Genomic DNA, 20,195 nt, shown 5'->3' with positions numbered 1-20,195 from the left:
TCACTATTCATTAAGCTGATTGGTCTGTATGATCCAGGATCCGTAGAGCTTTTATTCTTTTTTAGAAACACCACCATTGAAGCTTCTCCCCAAGACCCCCGAGGGGCGGCACCGTTTTGTATGAGAACCATAAGTCTATAAATGTCTGCTTCTAAGGTCAGAAAGAACTTCTTATAAAACTCTAGCGGTATTGAATCAGGTCCAACTGCTTTCCCTGACGGGAGGTCATTAAAAGCTCTTTGTACTTCTTCTAAGGTAAAGTTAATCTCCAGGGAGTTGTTATCCTCCTTTGTTAGCTTATCTAGTGAGGCAGACTCTAAATATTCCTCAATTTCCGCTGTATCTGCTTCCCCGTTATCCTGGCTATATAATTTCTTATAAAAGTTCTGGAATACAGAGCAAATTTCCTTTGATGTTTTTACTATTGCCCCTGCCTCCGTAGTCATTTCTGTTATCTGCCCCTGAGTAGCCGCCTGTCGAGTTCTAATCGCTAGGATTCGTCCTACCTGTTCGCTATATTCATGTTGCTCTTCCCTCCTCGCTAGGTATTTACCTGCTGATTTTGCGGCATATGCTTCACCCACTGCTGCTTTAGCCATAGCTAGTTTTTGCGTTACTTTTGTCACATCCTCTTTCTCTCTTATATTTCTTATCAGTTCTTCCTCTAGTTTTGCTACTAGACTTATCTTCTTCTCAAGATCTTCTTTTTCCTGCTTGCTCCGTCTAAGAGAGTAGCTTAGCATTTCCCCCTAATACCTGTCTTCATAGCATCCCATACTATTTGGGGCGACACTGTGCCCCTATTGTTATCCAGGAATTCTTTTAACCAAATTTCCATGTGAGGAACATAATTTGTATCCTGTAACAGAGCTCTCTCGAAAGTCCAACTAATTCTACTTTTCTGTGAATATGGTATAGAGATCTCCATGGAAAGCGGATTATGATCTGACATCAATCTGGGCATTTTTTTAACTTTCACCATCGGTATCAATGAGGGAGAGATCAAGAAGTAATCTAACCGAGCTAGAGTTTTATGGGGGGCAGAATAGTATGTACTACCTCCCCCACCGTTTATATGTTCCCAAATATGGATCAGCCCATTATCCTGCATGAGCTGTATCAGCGCTCTGTGGGTTTTTTCTTTTTACCAGTAAACCTTGCAGGATCCTCTTTCCACAGCCCATTAAGGCCATTTATATTTAAGTCGCCATAAAGTATAATGGGGAGAGGCCAGTTGGGTAATTGAGAATTTATATGAATTAGGGTTTCCGGGTCATCATCTGTTGGTGCATAAATAGAACATAAAGTAAAATTAAAGCTTTGAGTTTGGCACTCCGTTAAGACCCACCGCCCGTGTCTATCTACCGGTTGTTTTTTTTAATGTAGTCCTATTTCCCTGTGCTAATATTGCAACCCCGCGTGTTCTAGTGCCCTGAGTCGTGCAGGTCAATACTATATACCCCAATTGTTCCAGTAGAGTTTTCTGCGAGATCTCTATATGCGTCTCCTGAACACAGATTAAGTCAGCTTGCAGTGTTCTAAAATATTCTTTCAAATGCCTTCTTTTTCTTGCATCGTTTAGTCCACACACATTAATTGTGACTATGCGCATCATTTTTCTTTTTTTTCTTTTTTCCTTTCTCCCCCTCTATTCTGATTCCTTTCCTTTTCTGATGATGATTTTTTTCCCCCACATTTACTCCCCCGAAGGCCCCCCCCAACCCCCTCCCCTTACCTCCCCTTGAGGCATCCTGGGTCCAGCCGGATCCAGGTGTGGGCGCCCGTTGATCAGTACGCCTCAGTGCACTACCCCCCCAGCCCTGCGTGAATGTAATATTTCCATACAGAAAAAAGTCTTTGAGATCAAGGTTTTTTTTTACTCCTCTTGCAAAAGTTTTCATGTATTATTTCATGTGTGAGTAGGATTAATATTGTTCTCCCGTTATTTTTCACAGGTGAAACATTCTTAATATGACACTTATTGTTTGAGCCACAAAAAAAAGAAATTAGTTCTTGCTCATATTCCAGTTCTATTTTTTTACAGTCTCAGAGATTTCTTTAAGATCATTTTCTGCTTGTATTTCGCTAGTGAAGCTCCGGGTTGATCCTCTGAATATTATTTTCAGTCTTGCTGGGTTTTGTAAATATACTTTAGCACCAATCTGTTCAAAAGGATTGAATAGCTGCCTCAGCCTCCATCTCCTTTCCACGGTTGCTTGGGCAAAATCTGGTCTAACAAAATATGTACTACCATTATATTCTTTCTTGCTTGTAGGATGAGCTAAATCATATATGGATTCCCGAAGTAAGAAATTTCCCAAAAATACCAACATTGCCCTTGGATATTTAGATTGGTTCTGCGTTTTCTTAGATTGAGTAAGGGGAAAACGATGGGTTCTTTGAACTTCTCTCTCTAGTTCCCAGGTTTGCAATTCGGGGATAGATGATTTAAGAAGTTTAATTATATACCCCCTTGGGTCGTTGTCTTCAGCGCCTTCTGGGAGCCTCAGGAATCGCAGGTTATTCCGCCTTGCTCTATTTTCCTGTTCCTCCGCCTTTATCATTAGGTCCTGTATAATTCCTTCTTGCTTTTTTTCTTGTTTTTGCAAATAAGTGACATCCTTTTCTAGATGGTCACTTCGTGTCTCAACTGATACCATCCATTCATAAATTGCCAGACAAGTGCTGCCCACCTTATTTACTGCCCCTTGTAGCTTTTGGATAGCTAGGTGATGCTTTTGAGTGTCTGTCTTGACATCTTTGTGCAGTTTCCTTATTGAGGTCAATATTTCTTTCAGAGACGGCTCATTTACTTCTCCTGCCTCATCGTATTCAGAGATGTCCACTATAGATTCCTCCCCACTTTCCTGAAACATCATTGTTTCCCTTGATTTTTTAGGTTTTACATTTTTCCGAGGATTGGTCGGTTCTGGGTTGCTTCCTTGATTGGTGGTTTCATCACAAGTAGATTTATTTAGTCTTTTATTCCTAATTCTTCTTTTCCCCAATTTTTTCCTCTGTGTGCTTCCTTGCCCAGGATCACTCTCTTTCCTTATACCAGAGCGACCTGATATTTCCTGGGTTGATGCATCTTGGTCTTGACCTTTGTTAAGACCGTTTGTCTCACTAGAAGTCGAGATCCCAGTTTCACATATGTCTACATCAGATTCATCTGAGTGTGTATCAGTTCCTAGCAAAGGTAGTTTATCAGGTGGGGGATTCAGGGTTACTTGTCCATTAATCATCGGGTTGAGTCTTTCATTTGCCCCGTCCAGTTTTGTTGGCTCCTAGGTTATTACCGCCTGACTTAGCCCCTTATTTGCCCCCATTTTGGACACTGGACTAAAGATATTTAATATACTAGGCTGCGATGCAGTTGGCTCTCCCGTCGCCTTTGCATTTGCTTTGAATTCTTTGATGGTTTGTAGACGTTTTGCTTTTTTTAACATTAGTTCCATCTCTTCAGTATCTTCATAGTCTTTCTCGTTCTCCTTATGTTTCTCTTTAGTTTTTTCTTTCCTTTTATCTGGTTCTGTGCCATTGCCTTTAGCTGCCTGTCTGTCGCTTTTCTTTTCCTTTTTGAGTTTTTCATTATCCCCCTGTTGCTCTCTGTAATTCATGATTTTAGCTTTGTCCTTGTCTTTAGCTTTATCTTTTTCTAGGCCCCTTCTGTTGCCTCTGTCATCCTCCTTCCCCTTCTCTTTCTCCTTCTCCTTGGCTTTTGCTCTCTCTTTCCCTCCATCTTGTTCTTGTTCCTTATTTTTTGCGTCTTTGGCTTTGGTGCCTCTAGTTTCTCGTCTTTGCGGCATTGGTTTCAGGGCATGGCCATTATCCACTTCTTGTACTTTCTCGTTAAGTTCGTTAGGTTCAAGCTCCTCATTCCATTGTGCTCCCAGGATGTTTGGTCGAAGCATAGATAGATCAGCGACCGAGCTTTGATCATGTAATTCACAAAGCTCCTTTTGAACGCTCTCTTGAAGATTCTCCATCCTTTCTGTGTCCGTTTCGTTCATCTTCTCTATCTCTTCTTGTCTTGTAGTCTGCTCGTTGTTTCTGCTTTCGTCACTTTGCTTGGTTGGTTTTATCTGGGTTGCGTATGGAAAGGTTGATTCCTGCCCTGAATTTGTCAGTTTTACCAGTTTTGGTACGTTTGAAATACTCCAAATATTCAAAATTATATGTCGATCAAGACCTTTTACTTGGCAGTTAAGCTGACACAGAGGACACAGAAGATCAAATCTGCTTGTACCACCTTCAGGATTTTGTTTATTTCGTTTTGTTTGTGGCACTGCCTGTCGCTTTGTGGATCCTTGACAGCTCCCTGGGTCGCTATCACTGTTACTGTTACTGCAACCTCTATGGTCCTCTTAGCACGTGGTAGATCGAATTTAATCTTCCTCCCACCCAGCCGCTTTCGCGCAACAATGTTTAAATGCCTATAATGGTGTTCCTGGAATTTCCATCGAGGCTCTTCTCGCATGATAGAGTAAAGAAAAAATATTGTGGATGTGGGACTTTAAGAGCAAAGTCCGTTTTTTTTTTTTGAGTTTCCTAAGCACAAATAGCCACTGTCAGCCTCCGACCAAGTGATTGGTAGACGAGACCGGGACAGAGATCAGACCTCTTCCGGGCTCCCAGCTGGCCTGAGCAGAGCAGCGCAGAGCAGAGGTAAATGTCTTTTTTTAGCGTTTTTACGTGTCTTTGATATGGGTTTGTTACTTGCAGCTCGGTGTTTACTCAAATAATTTAGTTCTACCTGACACGTCGCTGAGCTCAAAGACCCAGGTCTCCCCCTCTCGCGCTACCAGCTGCCAGTACTAATGCTTTAACGAGAGGCTGGGATATGCCGCGCTATTGCAGCCGTAGCTACTTTTTTTTTCTTGTCAGAGATCCTTCAAAAAAATCCTCAAGAGTGTTACGGACACCCTGCGCCCGCTCCTCACCTTTCAACTTCAATCGAGCCGATCCACCACACAGCGCACTTGTAGTTGCTGATCAGTAATTAATAGGAGGAAACAGCAAAATAAAGTGGAAAGAGCAGGGGCAAAATGCAGCCGTTGATGTCTACAAGTCTGTAGCTTTCTCTCTTCGATAGGATGCCGATGGATTACTGACAACCGCGTCGATCCAATTACCCAGATGATAACCAGATAAATAAGTATCAGCCTCTTGAGCAGGTACCAAGGAGTCTTGAAAAGTCTCTGTTAGAACTGCCTATTTCTGGTAGGCTAAGGCTGACGCCAAAGCCAGGCAGAAACCACCATTCTAGTCAAGGCAAGGAAGTCACATGCCAAGATAACCCCTGCTCACCCCCTTGGTAGCTTGGCACGAGCAGTCAGGCTAAAATCGGAGGCAATGTGTTAAGTATTTGCGCCAGCACACAACAGCAACAACATCCTAGGCACACCACAAAAGGGACTCCACCCAAGGTTATATTAAAATAACTTTTGTATTGTAAACACACATCAGATAAAAATCACACATGTACATTGTGCCAACTGGCACGGGCAACATTCATAAGGGATTATGTACAGGACAGGGCCACATGGGCCACTGTCAGAATCAACACTTTGTAGATATAGAAATAGCACTTATAGAACTTAGAATAAGTATAGCAAAAAGAGTAACAGTTGTAACTCACATCCAGTAACTACTGGGAACAGGTGAGTACCACCTACGCAACCCTAACCACCTTGGGAGAATGTCACGCAGGGGACCAGGACCTCACTAGGACCACCTGTACTAAAAAGAACAACCACCTAAGAAAAATATATTTAGGGGTATCAGCAAGAACACATTACCCATGATGCATAAATATACATTCAGAGGAGTAGTAAAGGGAAACACATGATGCATAAACCTACACATTCAGCGGTGTTAAGAATAAAGCACATGATGCAATAAAAATACATTCAGAGGTACCAGAACAATGCAGTAGCGCAAAAGTCACATGATGTCTAAAAACATTCAGAGGTGCAGGAATAACACATGATGTAAGAAATCACATTCAGAGGTGCACTAACCATACAATTGCGCAAAACCTACATAAGCCACCACCTGTGGCAGTCCCTAGGCCAACTGGCCTTGTTGGGGCTAGGACGCCCTGAGTCTCAATGTCAGGGGCCTAAACGATGCAGGTGCCCACTACTTGCTGGGCACCTGTGAACACTCACAAGGGCCTAAACGCTGCAGCTGGCAGTAAGTGCTGCGCAGCTGTGACTGGCCGGGCACTTCTGTGCCATCTCTGTCCCTCTCAGGGACTCACTCTCCATCTTGCGCCTAAACGGTGCAGCTGCCCACTAATTGCTGGGCAGCTGGAGACAAACTGCGACAGGGCCCTCACTGGCCCCTGGACACATCTACACCATCGGTTGGAGCCACACAGGCTCTGGAACTATGTGTCCCCAGGGGCCCTCTAGGAAAGGTCAATGGCCCCCTTAAATCACGCTGGAGCCTCAGGGGCTCTGAACAACCAATTGCGGGTTGTGAGCCTCGGGGCTCTGCACAACAAAATGCCCCCACGAGCCTCTCTGGGCTCGCAGCACAATGTGGGCCCTTGGAGCCTCTCAACTCACTAATAACGTTGGGGCGGCCCACTGTCATCCGGGACCGCCCTAAGCACCAGCTATGCCCCCCCTAAACGGTGGTCTGCACACGGGCCTTGGAGCCAACTCAGCTCCTTCAAACAAACATGCCCCCGCAGCTGTGGAGCCTCTCGTGGCTCTTAAGTAAAATATGCCCGTCGTCGGAGCCTCCGGGGGCTCAGGACACAACAATGCCCCTGGGATCCTAGGGGCTGCCACACAGAACACTGCCCGCCATGGTGGGGAGACCCACTGCCATCCGGGGCCTCGCGCTAGTCTTCACACCCGCCCGGAGCTTCCCCCCGCAGCAACTCCGGTCTCCCTCACTCACCGGGCTGTTTGCTGGCTGGGGCTCGTCCGGGCGGCAACTCCACTCCCTGGCTGCAGCAAGCGGTGCTTCACCCGGGCCCCCTCCTGGGACCCGGGGCTCCTCCATTCACCACGGGGCTCCCTCAGCTCATGGGAGCCCCGCAACACCTCTCCCCTCACTCCTGATGCCGGCGGCGGGCGCGAGACTCCCCTCGCAAAACCGGACGTCCCGCCCGCCGTCAGGCAAAACATCGCCTGACTTCCTGTTTTCGGGGAATCCTCAATCCCGGTTCCGCGGCGGTGATTCAATCAGCTGAAAAAGAGGGGTGGGCACCCTCGATGGGCAAAATAAACATAGCAGCGAGGTGGGCACTCGCTAAGGTCACCAAAACAAGGGGTGGCACCCTTTAGTTTAAAAATAGCCCTGCTCAGGCATAACGCAGGGTGGCACCTGCAAAACCTCACGCAAAATGCGTGATAGCGACACGCTCGCTACGGGTGCAAAATAAAGCGCTCTCAAGCGCTAGGAGGCAAAATAAAGCGCTTCCATCGCGCTGGGGGCACTGGTAGCACCCACAGGCCCCTAGAAATGACCCCCATAGCAAGAAGGGTCCACAGAAGTTCTTCAGGGGATGCAGCAAGTCCTTCCAGGCATTGTAGGCTATAACAAGCCTTGGCAAAAGCAAGAGAAAGTTCCCAAAAGCAGGGGACCACAGGCAAAGGTCCCCAGGGAAAGTCCATCAGGTGTCCAGGGGCTGGGCAGGGCTCAGGGATTCCCCTGAGCCCAAGCAGCAGCACGCCCCTGGCAGATTCAAGTCCAAAAACAAGAACATCTTGGAAGGGGACACAGCCCCTTCTTATACACAGAAAAGTCTTTGAAGTCTTTGTGTAGGCAGTGTGAGAACCAGCTAGACTGGTTTAGAGGGAAGTCCCTTCAGTATCAGGGACAGAGGTGACAGTCGCCCAGCGGGGGGGTGGAGCCAGCATTGTGGTAGGCAGGCACAGCCCTTCACTATCAGGTGCTAATCTCCTCCCACTTCCCTGGCAGCAGATGCTGCCTTTCATCCACGGGATGACTCAGACAACTTCCTGGGGCTCTGCAGCCCCTGTCACACTCAAACCAGACAGTCAATCCACAAGCAGGCCCAGGCACTCCTGGGCCAGGCTCACCAGCCAATCACGTGCCAGCAGACTCACTACACAAATATGCCAACTTCTAAAAGTGGTACTTCTAGACTAGACACAACCATGCCGCATACACCATTACGCAGCATTCAATCTCACGAGTTCACACATATCAAACTCGACCCTGCACTCCCCACACATCAGGAACTACCATGGGCATACATACTCCCCATTCATTCCTATGGGAGGGCAGGTCACTCACCACACATACACAGAGAGCACACGCACTTTACACTGTACCACAGTGGAAAAAGTGCGCAGAGGCCTAAAATCACCAACCCAGGTTCCAGAAACAGGCTAGGAAAAAGCAAAAAGTCTCGGGTGAACCTGCCAAAAGGGCCAGGTCCAACAGTCTAAAAAAAAAGTCTCAATTACTTAGTGTTAGTGTTAATTGTCAATGTCAGTTGGAGCTTCAGATCCGGGAAGTAGAGTGAGTTTTTCAGGTTTCTGTACCTCCACACAGCCATACAGCTTCACACAGCTTCACACAGTAGGTGCGGCTGACTCATAATGGTTGAGCTTTTTTAGGCAGTGTTCCCCTCCGTTAGTTTTCCAACCAAGTCATCCGTTCATCCGCTACTCCGTGCTCGAAGAAAAAGCCGGTCCAGTCTGCTCCGGCAGACTTAATTCACTTAATTTCTCCCTTGATTCTCCCTATGCTCTCACGCAACACTTTCAGGGATAGGAGAGAGCTCAGTCAGCGACTGCTCCTACTGGCGCCATCTTGCCTCCAACTGTCAAGTTGGGATTCCAAAGCTTCTCAAGCTTCGAGGTGATGATTATGAGATTATAGAGATTAGCTTCAACAAGTTGAAGGCCTTGGCGTAGCTTAAAGAGCTTATCCTCCAACAAAGAAGGGTCAAAAATAAGGCCTCAAGTGCTGCCAAAAGGTCGTTGCACGCAAGTTGGAGGTTGTAGGGTTCAAGTGGGTCACTCACTTGGTCACAGAGAGGGTGGTGGAGGGAGTGTCCTTTATTGACGTAGGGGGATGAGAAGCACTAAATAATTTTGGGCCAAGGCTAATGCCCATTGTCGAGCTGTGTGAATTAATTCCTGCCTTTCTATGAACTGAGCGAGAGGAATGTTCAGATGAGTTTAGAAAGGCTAGAGGTGCATTTAATCTTAAACACATTGAGGGCAATCTGTGCTAGTAAGTTATCCCTAGAACATAAGTAGTTTGCATTCATGTTTGCTGTTGCTACCACGATTTATGGTTTTAATTGACCAATTGATTAATTTGTCCCACAATGAATATAACGTGGCAGAACTAAATGTAAAATGCACCGTGTTGAACACAGATGCAAATGTGCTGCTATGGGGATTATATTGGAAGCACTAAAATATTCTTATAGTAAGGAAACTAATCTAATGAAAGAGATGTAGCTCATAATCTAAATGTCTATTAAAAAGGCAGAATCATTGGAGGGAGTGACAGCTCTGCATAAATAGGTTAGGAAAACCTCTCGGTTGGATTATTAAACAGCCATTACCATTGAAAGATAGCCGCCCGATGGAGGCTCTGATATGTTGTGTATGTGCATTAAGTTCTTCTTTCCTTTCTGGAATACAGTAGAGGCTAAGTCTTTTTTCTGTGTCTGTTGTGGTGGTGGGTGGCCATCTTAGGACGGGGCCTTTGTGTGGGGAAAAAAAGGGTATCTGAAAATGGAGGGCTAACCAAGCCCAACAAAACCCTATATCCACAGAGTGAAATTCCCACAGTACCCAATTCTTAACACACAAAGAGTCAAGTACTCAAATGTTAAAAGGTAAAATCGACTCCATATTAAATATATTCTATGACAGTATATATGCTCAATATATCAGTGTGAAGAAGGAGTAGGGAAACGAACCATAGAATAAGGGATCAGTTTATAGACTCAGTTACCAGTGTGAGACCTCATTGGGAACATTTGCTATAATAAGATACTCAGATCTCGGCAACAAATACTCCTACGACTCTTTCAATTATGTATCCCAGTGAACTTTTATATCCTTGCGTCTTTCATTGAAGAAAAGACGGATTAAGGAGGTGATTAAACTAATATTTCTCCTGGGTCAAGCACCACAAAGCACCATGAAGACACCCAAGACAATTGCAAAGGAACATCAGGGGGAAAATGACAGGAAATAACATTGACCAAGATTATGGCCAGATTTAGGGGGCACAAAGGATACTCCTCATGGAACATGGTAATCAAAGCTCCGAACTAGTGAAAAACCATCGCCATCCAGCCTCCCAGGTCAAGATCAGCCAGAAAAGGATCAGGGTGAGTTTCTCCTTCTTGAACAGCACTCCGTCGCTTGTCAGCCCAACCAGATTTTCAGGGCAAGCTTTGATCCTCCCTTGTTCAATGTAATAAGATCCATAATGAGGTATGATTGTCCTTACAAAACAGTCAGATCAGTGTTACAGATATGCCTTTGGGCTCCATCATCGGTCCCGTGCCACACCAACATACAGACATGGTCTGTAAGATAACACTCTGAGTTACGGCAGATCAGCTCCTTTGAATCCTGGGGGAGTTGCATCAGGACTGCAGGCCTAAGGCTGTGAGGCAAGTCCGACTCTAGAGGTGGCCCAGGGCAATAGTTGGAGGCACATAGTGCACCGTGGCCAAGAACAACAACAGAGGAAATGTATGGTGCTGAGGCAAAGGTACTGTGCAACATTTAGCATCGGTTGTCCATGTTGATACCTTAAATATTTTCAGTGTTTCAAACCCATTCCCTTTATGTGTGCATTACCCATTTGCACGTTTGTAAATGGCATTCATTTCATGGCTTACACAAATTGTTCTCATCCTATGTAAGCGAACTCTAAGCACTGCATTTGGCTCTCATTTTAAGGGTAGTGTCATGCCTCGGGACTCCCCTATACTGTCCCTTTAAGAATTATGTTATTTAAAGCAAACAGAAACGAGGAGCGACGCTTCACGTTCTTGTGTCAAGCTCTCCTCGTTTCCGCATCCGTCCTAGTATCCTGTGCCTGACATCCGTTTAGCCTGGAGTTCCTGTGCTTACACGCTGTTGCTTTTCCAGGCGTCCCTTTGGTGCAATTTGCACGAGTCCTGCCTTTTCACGACTTTCGCCGTGAAACCACTTCCTGCTTTTCCTTGGAGTCCCGCCCGGCGGCCGGGCTTAGCTCCGCCATCCGGCTGGGCTCGACACTCTGCAGGAGTCCTCCCTTTTACCTTCCCTTGAGTCCCGCCCGGAGGCCGGGCTTGGCTCCGCCATCCGGCTGGGCTCAGCCTTGAGTTTTCCTGAGTTCCTTCGTTTTTTCCCTTTAGATAGTACAGTTAGGTTTCCCTATTTTGCTCGTTCCCTTTTCCATTCTTCCGCCCTCCGCATTTCCCCTGTTTGGATTGGTTATCCTGTTTTTCTCTGCCCTGTGTTTTGGAGCTATCCTTGCGTGAACCATTTTGGACTTCAGCCTCTCTGCCACAGAATCACGGTAACAGCGCTTTTGCGCTGCTTTATATTTGTCTTACATTGTGCACATTCACGAGTGATAGATGTTATGTTCTTTTTTCTAGTGGGTCAAGTCATCATAAGAAGAGTCACAAATACCATTCTTGTTAGACCACTCGCTTGTGAAGGGTTCTTCAGAACTTCTACAAGATCATTAAGTGAGAAAGATATCAATCACTCAGTATTGTCACTACCACGCATTGTACCTGCTCGCTAACCCCTTATGTCATTTATGCCACAGCTCCTGATGAAGTTTCACATAGAGGCGCTACATGTACATTCTTTTACAAGATAGTAACCAGGGGTATGTGCTGTTGTTGTTTATAAGATTCTTAGCGTGTTCTTTCAGTGTGCAGATTGTTGTTACATACTTGCCTTCATTTGCAGCCCACCAGTTTTCCAGTCCATCAATTGACGTATCACACATAGAATCAAGAAGATCACCATTGAACGTCATCATTTCCCTCCCCACCTTTCCTTGTTTTGTTTCCCTGTTTTCCCCTGGCGTGTCTCTCGTACTCTAGTGCTTGATAGAGTCGGAAGGCCGTAGGGGAAGGCTGCGGACTTTCTTCGGATTCCTGACGCTCCTGTGGAACCACCCTGCAATCCTTACAGGTAGGTAATTTGAGGTTTTTTTGTTAAAATTTACCATCATACTTTTTCATAAAATTCCAAATATGTTATCCTTATCCATAGCAACCCTTTAAACTGTTCACCATGGTGTAATTTCACACATCATTTTTCACCAAAGTTTGATTACATGTCCATTCCCACTCCTCTGATAGACCAGAGGCAACAGACACTATTCCACATTTATTTAAAAATTACCTGTATGTAATCTACAAATGTGTTCCATAAAATATGCATACATAAGCAAAATGTCCAAATGGTCATTCCATCTGCTTGATTCCTTTGTACGGTACCCATGCATATTTTACCCTATGCCTGGAGACATATATTGTGAATTAGACCCTACCTAAGAGTCACCGCCTCAATGAGACTCCTCATGGAGAATGGGACATTCATGGGCTCTCCTTCCATCCCCTTGCCCGCTTTTACAACTCACTCTGAAGCAGTGGCATCTAGGAAAGGTAAAAAGCAGAATAATACTATTACTTATACTGTTTCTTCTAGCACTGCTGCTTCTGTTACTACTTGTACTGTTACTACTAGCAATTGTAGTACCGTTAATGGCATTATTATTATTGTTATTATTATTATTATTATTAATAATAATAATAATAATAATAACAACAGGTATGGTTATTATTAATGTAATTATAAAAAATGCTAATAACAGCAACAATAATAATAATAACAATAACAGTGCACTTCTTATTGTTATTAATAATAATAATAATAGTTAATATTTGAAGTATAACAATATTTATATCGTCAGCAATAATAATAATAATAATAGTCCCATTATTATAATTGTTCTTGTTCCATTATTATTCTTATTATTATTATTATTGTTCTTCCTATTATTATTATTATTATTATTGTTGTTATATAACCACACAGCAATAGGCACAAGCACGTTTTCGACTCGAGACACATAAATGGCGCCCAGGACCCAGCGTCATAGAGCGTGGGCCGCTGATGGCGCGCGGGGACTGCGGGCTGGCGCATGGCTGACCGAGCAGCTCGGTACACGCCTGGCTGCGTCCAAGAAGCCCGGTTGTCGCTCCGGAGATGAGCAAAGACGGCTCTTTGAAAGGTCAGGACAGGAAGAAGAGCGTCCATACATCAAACTATCGGCAAAGGGCACAACTCTGCTCAAATCGAGAAATACATAAAAATGAAGAGTGCGCTGTGCACATTACGGTAATGAGATTACCCCTCCGGCAGCGCACTGCCTAATGCAATTAACAGCCCTGCCGTTGCATTAATCAAAGGTCAGCCCCCTGCACCTGACAGAGTGACGGAAGCACCTGAATAAAGCTGTCAGCAGTGATGGAGCAGCGCCCTGCACTGCACTCCCGGAGGGATGAACAGTCTTCGCGTCGATGATGGTGACAGACGGGATAGATTGCGTGTGTTTCTGACATCCTTTTTCTTCTGCCAAGCTGCGGAAGTCCGTTTGCACAAGAAATCATACGGTACAAATCTGAGGTGGCCGACCAAAACTTGAAATGCCTTCAGTTCAAACCCTTCACTTCACAGCCCCGATGTAATTTTTATTCTGTCAGAACCAATAGAATGCAATGAAAGTGAACGACACATCGATCAAGTGCCCGGCTCCTCAGGCAGGCTACCTTGAAGCCCACCTTATACCGTGCTCTGTTCACTCATGTCTTTACGGACACAATGTGGATGGCAGTCTCTGCAGTACATATCTATAGGCTGAGCAGGCCTTGGAACCTCCCACAGCCACACCCATTGTGTCCAATACCCACAAGTCCTACAAAAGGGGGGTTTGGGGGGCAGCCGAGAACTGCGAGGTCTGCCCCCCCCCCCCCCCCCCCCGGGCAGAATGGGAGGGGATGGGGGCCAGACAGGCGTGGCCATTTTGTGGCTTTTGGGCTGCTTTGGGGATAGCCCAAAGGCAGCCCAATTTTAAAAGATAGCCTGGTGGCTGGGAGCGCTGTAGTTGTCAGGTTTTTTTCAGGCCTGTGTGGCTTTGTTGGTAGAGTGTTTTAGAGGTGCATTTTGCATATTTGCAGACGAGACATGTCTGGTGAGGATTATCGAGTTCTTGAAGCCGTCCGCCTGCTCAGTGAGGCAGGGTGGATGGATTTGTTGGTGGCCCCCAGGAGGGCGCGCGACCGTGAGGTGCGCGTTGGCGGGCGTGACGGCGGCCATTTTCGCTTGCTCGCCACCACAGAAGTCGCTGAGGGTCCAGGTAAGTGGGCAGGGCCACGCAAATGCCAGGGGCGCTGCCCTGGACATGGCGAGGGGGCGGGAGAACGAGGGCGTAAATCTCAGCGGAGGAACGCGGTGCCGTCTCACTCCCGCCATCAGTGTCTGGTTATGACCGCCCAGGACATCGGGGGCCGTCAGGCTGCGGCGGGAGGAGGGGCCTGGGGCTTGTGGCCGTGAGGCGGAACAAACGAAGGGGAGCGCCTCTCCTCAGCATGTGTAAGAGTTTTCTGGTCGCACCGGGTGCTCTGGTGCGACCGCGGAGGCAAGGGCGGGGCCTGGGAAGGAGGGCGGGGAGGCAAGGGCCGGCAAATTTAAGGCTGCGGGCCGTGGTGGGCACAGGGGGAGAGTGGAGTCTCTCTCCCCAGCCGCTACACCCTCAGACAGAGGGCACGCACATGAGTGGAAGCCTGGGGGTGATCGGGTAGTTGGGGATGGGAAGTGGGGGGAGTGTCTCAAGGCCACAGGTGGCTGGGGGGCCTTGGAGGGGGTACACATGCGGCAGGAGGCAGAGAGGGCACCAGGGAGGGACAAGGGGCATGCCTAGGTAATAACCTCCCTTTTGGTCCTGAAGAATGCTGTGTACGCATCGGTGAAGGGAGATTAATGTCCCATATCACCGACCACTTATTTTAACTACCATACCTTTGATCCCTGAATAAACGTAGGATATGGACAAGGGTAATGGTTTTTAATACACTTTTTCACTCCCCCCACGGCCATCACTTAGATTTAGATGTACATCCCTGTCTCCAGGTGTATGCCTGCTCTCTATCAAACCAAGTTTTTAGAGGGCGAGGACAGCCGATGATGAAGCTTGACACCGGGGGGTGTGTGAGGCCAGTCCGTGACTTTTTATGAGATGCCCCCACTGGCAACGCATCTCCTCCTAACTCTGTAGATTCCTTTAGGAATTCAATCTATGGGCAGTCTTCTTTTGTGAATTCATAGTAGAGTGGAGGCTGGCTTGCCCCTTAGCCCAGAGCCTCTGGTTCCCACCCTTGGCATCTGCTGAGGTTAGTGTGCATGCACTTTAGAAGAGTTACCTGAGGCGGCGGGGGAAACATCGTCAACACTGCCTGGTGCTCTGGGGTTGTCCTGATCAGAGGTGGTGAGTTCAAGGGCCGTCCAAACACCCGGCGGACTGCACGGAGGGCCGGGAAACCAGGGATGACTCCTCAGCAAACTGAAGGCCCAGAGTTAGAGTTGAAAAGCTAGCGTGGTCTGTGCCTGACCTCAGCATGGTGCCAGCTGTGCCACAATAAAAGTCAGTTTAGTCTCCCGATACGGCAGGAGACTTTGGGAGTAAAAAGGGGCAGGTTTGGGGGCCAGATCATTTTAAGTGAACGCAGGATACATTTTTGAACTATGCCTGACCTTAAGATGGTGGATATCAGTAGAGACTAATTGATACTCGAGGGGCAATTGTGGTCACACCGGAGACCAGAGCCCGGCGATTATCCCAGAGGTTGCTTAAATTGGCCGGGTGTAGAGAGGAGCTATAGGCGGACACTGGAGGCACCCTGAGGCAAACATGTGCGGTTGGTCGCTGTAGATATGAATGAGGGGGGTGGCTTCTAAATGGCGTCCAGGGGGTTAGAGCTGGCTGCTGCCTTCCATGAACTAGGCTTCATCATGGCCGAAACCAACTACCGCCTCAACGCCTACACAGGGACCTACAGAGGCCTGGACTTGACGTGCCTGACCTTAAAATGGTGTCTGCCTCAGCTTTTGTTTCCTCTGCAGCCTAAATGGCAGCCTCCTGCTCCTTCTCTAGATTGTTTTATATCCCCCCCTTCTTTTACCTCTGTCCTCTAGTGGGGACAAGTTCTTCCGCTTCTGCACCATGCAACTGTAGCCTATGTATCTGTTCAAAACAGTTTTTCCTGAACTCTGACACCGGAGCAACATGGCTGATTCCCGGTGGAGCTGCTCGACAGCTATAGACAAGATAGACATTGGGCACAGTTCTTCCTCGTCTCCCTGCTATGGCTCCTACCTCCCCTCCCTCCTACGAGTTCTCGCAACATTGTTGCTGAGATCTACCTGTTTACCAGCATGTGCCCCCTTCACCCCCCCTTTTATGCTCTCTATCACCCTTCCCTACCGCTTTCCCTCTTTCATTCTTTCTCTACTTCCTCTGCTCCTATCCCCTCTCCCCATATTCTCTCCTAGCCCCTGTCCCTTGTGCCCTTTAACTAAGCACTCCTTCTCCCCTTGTTGGGGAAAGATCCAATTACTTATACTCTGGAGTTCCCAGTGATTCCTCTGAGAGAGTCCACTGTGCAAAGGAAGCCACTCATAGTTGAGGTATGGTATGGCGCCCCTTGCCAAAGCACTTCCTCTCCTCTTTTTGGGGTAGGATACAGTAGGTAGGCCTTGGAGTCTCAGAGACCCCTCAGAGAGAGTCCACTGCATTAAGGGAGCCTCTCGCAACGGAGTTGGGGGAATGATACCACTTCCCCAGGGATCACAGCTTACTGGACTTTGGACGTAACTATTACTCGTCTACCGGTTTGTGCCCCCGTCACCCTTCCCCTCTACTTTCATGCTGTGACTCTAACCCTCCACCTCCCCTTTCCCTCCTTCAGTCGCTGTCTACTTTCCTGCTCCTACCCCCTCGCCCTTGAATCTCTCCCCTAGCCTGATTTCTCCCTTATGCATATTTCCTTATTGTTTGTCGCGACCTAACATGTAACTATGTATCTATGCTCCAACAACTGTGTAACCTTTGTAACAATGTATCTTATACTCATGTAAAGCACTCTGATACCTCCGGGTTGAGCCTGCGCTATATAAAACCTTTCAAATAAATAAATCAATAAATAAATCACTACCCATTATTGCTACCCTTCCACGAACTATATAAAAAACCTTCTTACCCCATAACTCTACCCTTCCCTGAATCCTAAAAACCACTTAATACCCCTTAACGGTTCTCATCCATGAACTTTAAATAATACTTACTACACCTTAATGCTATACCTCAATACCACCATTTCCTTTAACCAAAAATCCTTACAACCCTTTAATGCTACCCTTCCCTGAATACTTCAAACTTCTCACTGGTTCCCACGCCCCGTCTCCATCTCGCTGTAGACGCTCCTCTCTTAAGCAGCAGGACACCCCCTAGAACTTCTTGTGAGTAGACTTAGCTTTTGGCCAGTTGACACAGCATTTTTTCGATTTTTATGTAGTCAAAATGTTTTTTTTTTTAATTAGATTTTTTCTGTAGAGTACATTGTTATAGACATTTGTAAAGTCTATTTTTTTCAGCAATTCTTTTCAACACAGAGTCAATGTGCCATCATACTTGTCATAATCATGGTCATAATCACTGTCTGTTAAAGGTTGAGATGGGGAAGTAACCATAGATTGATTAAGATTGTAAACTTGGATTATAACGGAATCAGCAAGAGAAAACCAATAACAATCAAAGCAAATTGGAGTATTAATACATTTCAGTCATGACCAGTTGTCCCACCATGCAAACCCATCCACGATTGCATCATCAATTTTTAAAACTTTCTTAAATATTTTCAATCTGCTCATGGATCCCAATAGAAAGATCAGATATAGAAGTGCAACATTCAACCCTGATTATTGTGCATGCTCCATGCTTTAACAACAGGTATGCAATCCAGAGACATTGAGCCTGATTTATATTTTGGCAGAAAGGGTACTCCGTCGCAACAGTTTCCTCTACGTCACTATAGTGGTCCGCCCGCTGCATTTACATGCAGGTGGACCTTAGGGTTAATCACAGTGGAGACTACTTTGTGCATGATGAATCCCCTCCTGGGGAGTCAGGGCCATCAAAGAAATGGCTGCTCACTGAATTTAGATGGGCGGACATGTAGTCATTTTTTACTATTCCTTACCACCAGGTCAAACCTGGTGGTAAGGAACAATAAAAACATTATAATGCTTCACCCGCCATGGGGATTTTCATTCTGACACAGAGAAAAGAAGACTGTTTGCTACATTGCTGCGTCCTTCAGACACAGCCCTGCAGCAACCAGTAAAATGCATTGACAGGAACCCCGGTGATGGCGGTTCATGACAATGCCTTTATAAATGAGCACCAGGTAGGCTGTCATTTATAACTCTGGCGGTTGGAGTAGTGTCAGTCTGGCAAACGTAAAGGCAGGGCCAAGGGAGAATACTCCATCTGCCAGAATATAAATCAGGCCCATTATTTTGTAAAATATAAATACTTTGAGACATCAGTTGAGTGTTTATAGCTCAAGAGCATTAGCAATCGAATTAGATACATGCTGCAGTAATTAAACAACTTGATAAATCTCATTAATAGCTAGAGCCATCCCCTAACTTGGGATTAGATTGGCGACGAATCAGGCAGTATCTGCAATGTCACTTTTCTTTCTCTCATGCTAGTCAAGGTGTGTGTGCCAAAATGTCTGATAATGGCCACAACATACGCATGATCCAGACAAGTCTTAGTGTATTCACGCATAAGTCTATCAGCCGCAAATGTAATACATTCCAGTTTGATCAGTGACTAGTGTAACCACTTGTCCATCATTTACATCAACTGTCTTTAATTAAGGATGAGCAGGGCCGGACTGGTAACACAAACCATCCCTGGCAAAGCAGCTGAACAGGCCCTGGGCGTGGGGATTGGCAGGGGCAGGGGGTGCTAGTGAGAAGCACTGCTGCTGGCTGCTTTTGTTACAGGGGGTTGATATAGCAGCACTGCTGCAAAACCGACCCCCTGTAACAAAACTGCCCCCACCGCTCAAAAACCGCCCCCACCATTGCTACAGCCAGTCCTGTCCTGCGGATGAGTGTTGTCTGTAAATGGTCATATTACGGGAAGCATATGTCCATAATTTTAAAGCTGCTGAACTGAGCTGAGAGCAGCATGCTGCCAGACAATTACTGTAGGAAATAAGTTGGAACCAGCGAAATATGTTGAGTACATTCTGCAGTGCTGGCACATTATCTGCATTTCGTTCATAGCACAACCTGCATGGGTTGAGGGGGGTTTCTCATTTTCACTTCCAGCAGAGCTTAAGACAAAGACCTCTTTTGAAGAGCCAACAGCCCTTCTTTTGATGGAGTCTCTCCTTGTCTGAGATCTATCTGAAGCTTTACACCTAGATGCCTGTGTCAGAGAAATAAACAAAGACACACGTGCATAGTTATAATGTTAGACCTGGCCGATGGAATGACTCATTACACTAATAATAGTTTAAATAGTACTAATTTATTGTTTTATTTCATTTCTTTTATTGTGCTTTTCATCCCAATGAAAATGTCAGAGCGCTTTACATTCCATACATACACACATTATACCAATACAATAAACCATCCAAGTGTGTCAATCAAGGTACAGGAAATTTAACAGAACAAGACTGTTACAAGGTGTAGAAGTAACATGTAATCCATAACAGTAGGAATTATATGTGCTTGGCATGGAGAAATACAGTCAATATTTCAAATGCAACAGTGGTTTGGGTTGTCTGAACTAATAAGACTTTGTAACTACCCAAAGTAGTACTATTTAGAAATCTTAGAATAGAAAAAAATAAAAATAAAACAATAAGGTTCTAATCCTATGACTTACAGTTTGCATGCGGCTACTTGATACAGGTTCATAGCTCACTGTGCTATATTAGGATTGTGACTTATGAACTACAAGCAGCAAAATGATCTCTGTGTAATAAGCACTAACTCACTGAACAATCCAGATAAAATACAAAGCTGTGATCTGCATGCTACATGTTCTACTTTGCAGAAAGTACATACATTCTAAGGGTTACC

General features: G+C 46.0%; 1 long non-coding RNA gene across 1 annotated transcript in view; it reads right to left on the bottom strand.

Moving 5' to 3' along the window:
- LOC144819763 (uncharacterized) overlaps nucleotides 1-20,195 on the bottom strand; it is a 181,589-nt gene that overhangs the window by 84,559 nt on the left and 76,835 nt on the right. Inside the window, exon 2 of the long non-coding RNA XR_013607555.1 lies at nucleotides 12,523-12,628. This is a non-coding gene — a long non-coding RNA (uncharacterized LOC144819763). The remainder of the gene's footprint in view (nucleotides 1-12,522; nucleotides 12,629-20,195) is intronic.

The sequence above is a fragment of the Lissotriton helveticus genome, chromosome 2_1, assembly GCF_964261635.1.
Source record: "Lissotriton helveticus chromosome 2_1, aLisHel1.1, whole genome shotgun sequence".
In the NCBI taxonomy this organism is placed as follows: domain Eukaryota; kingdom Metazoa; phylum Chordata; class Amphibia; order Caudata; family Salamandridae; genus Lissotriton; species Lissotriton helveticus.
Note: the sequence above shows the minus strand (reverse complement) of the source record. Positions and strands in the feature narration are given on the sequence as shown.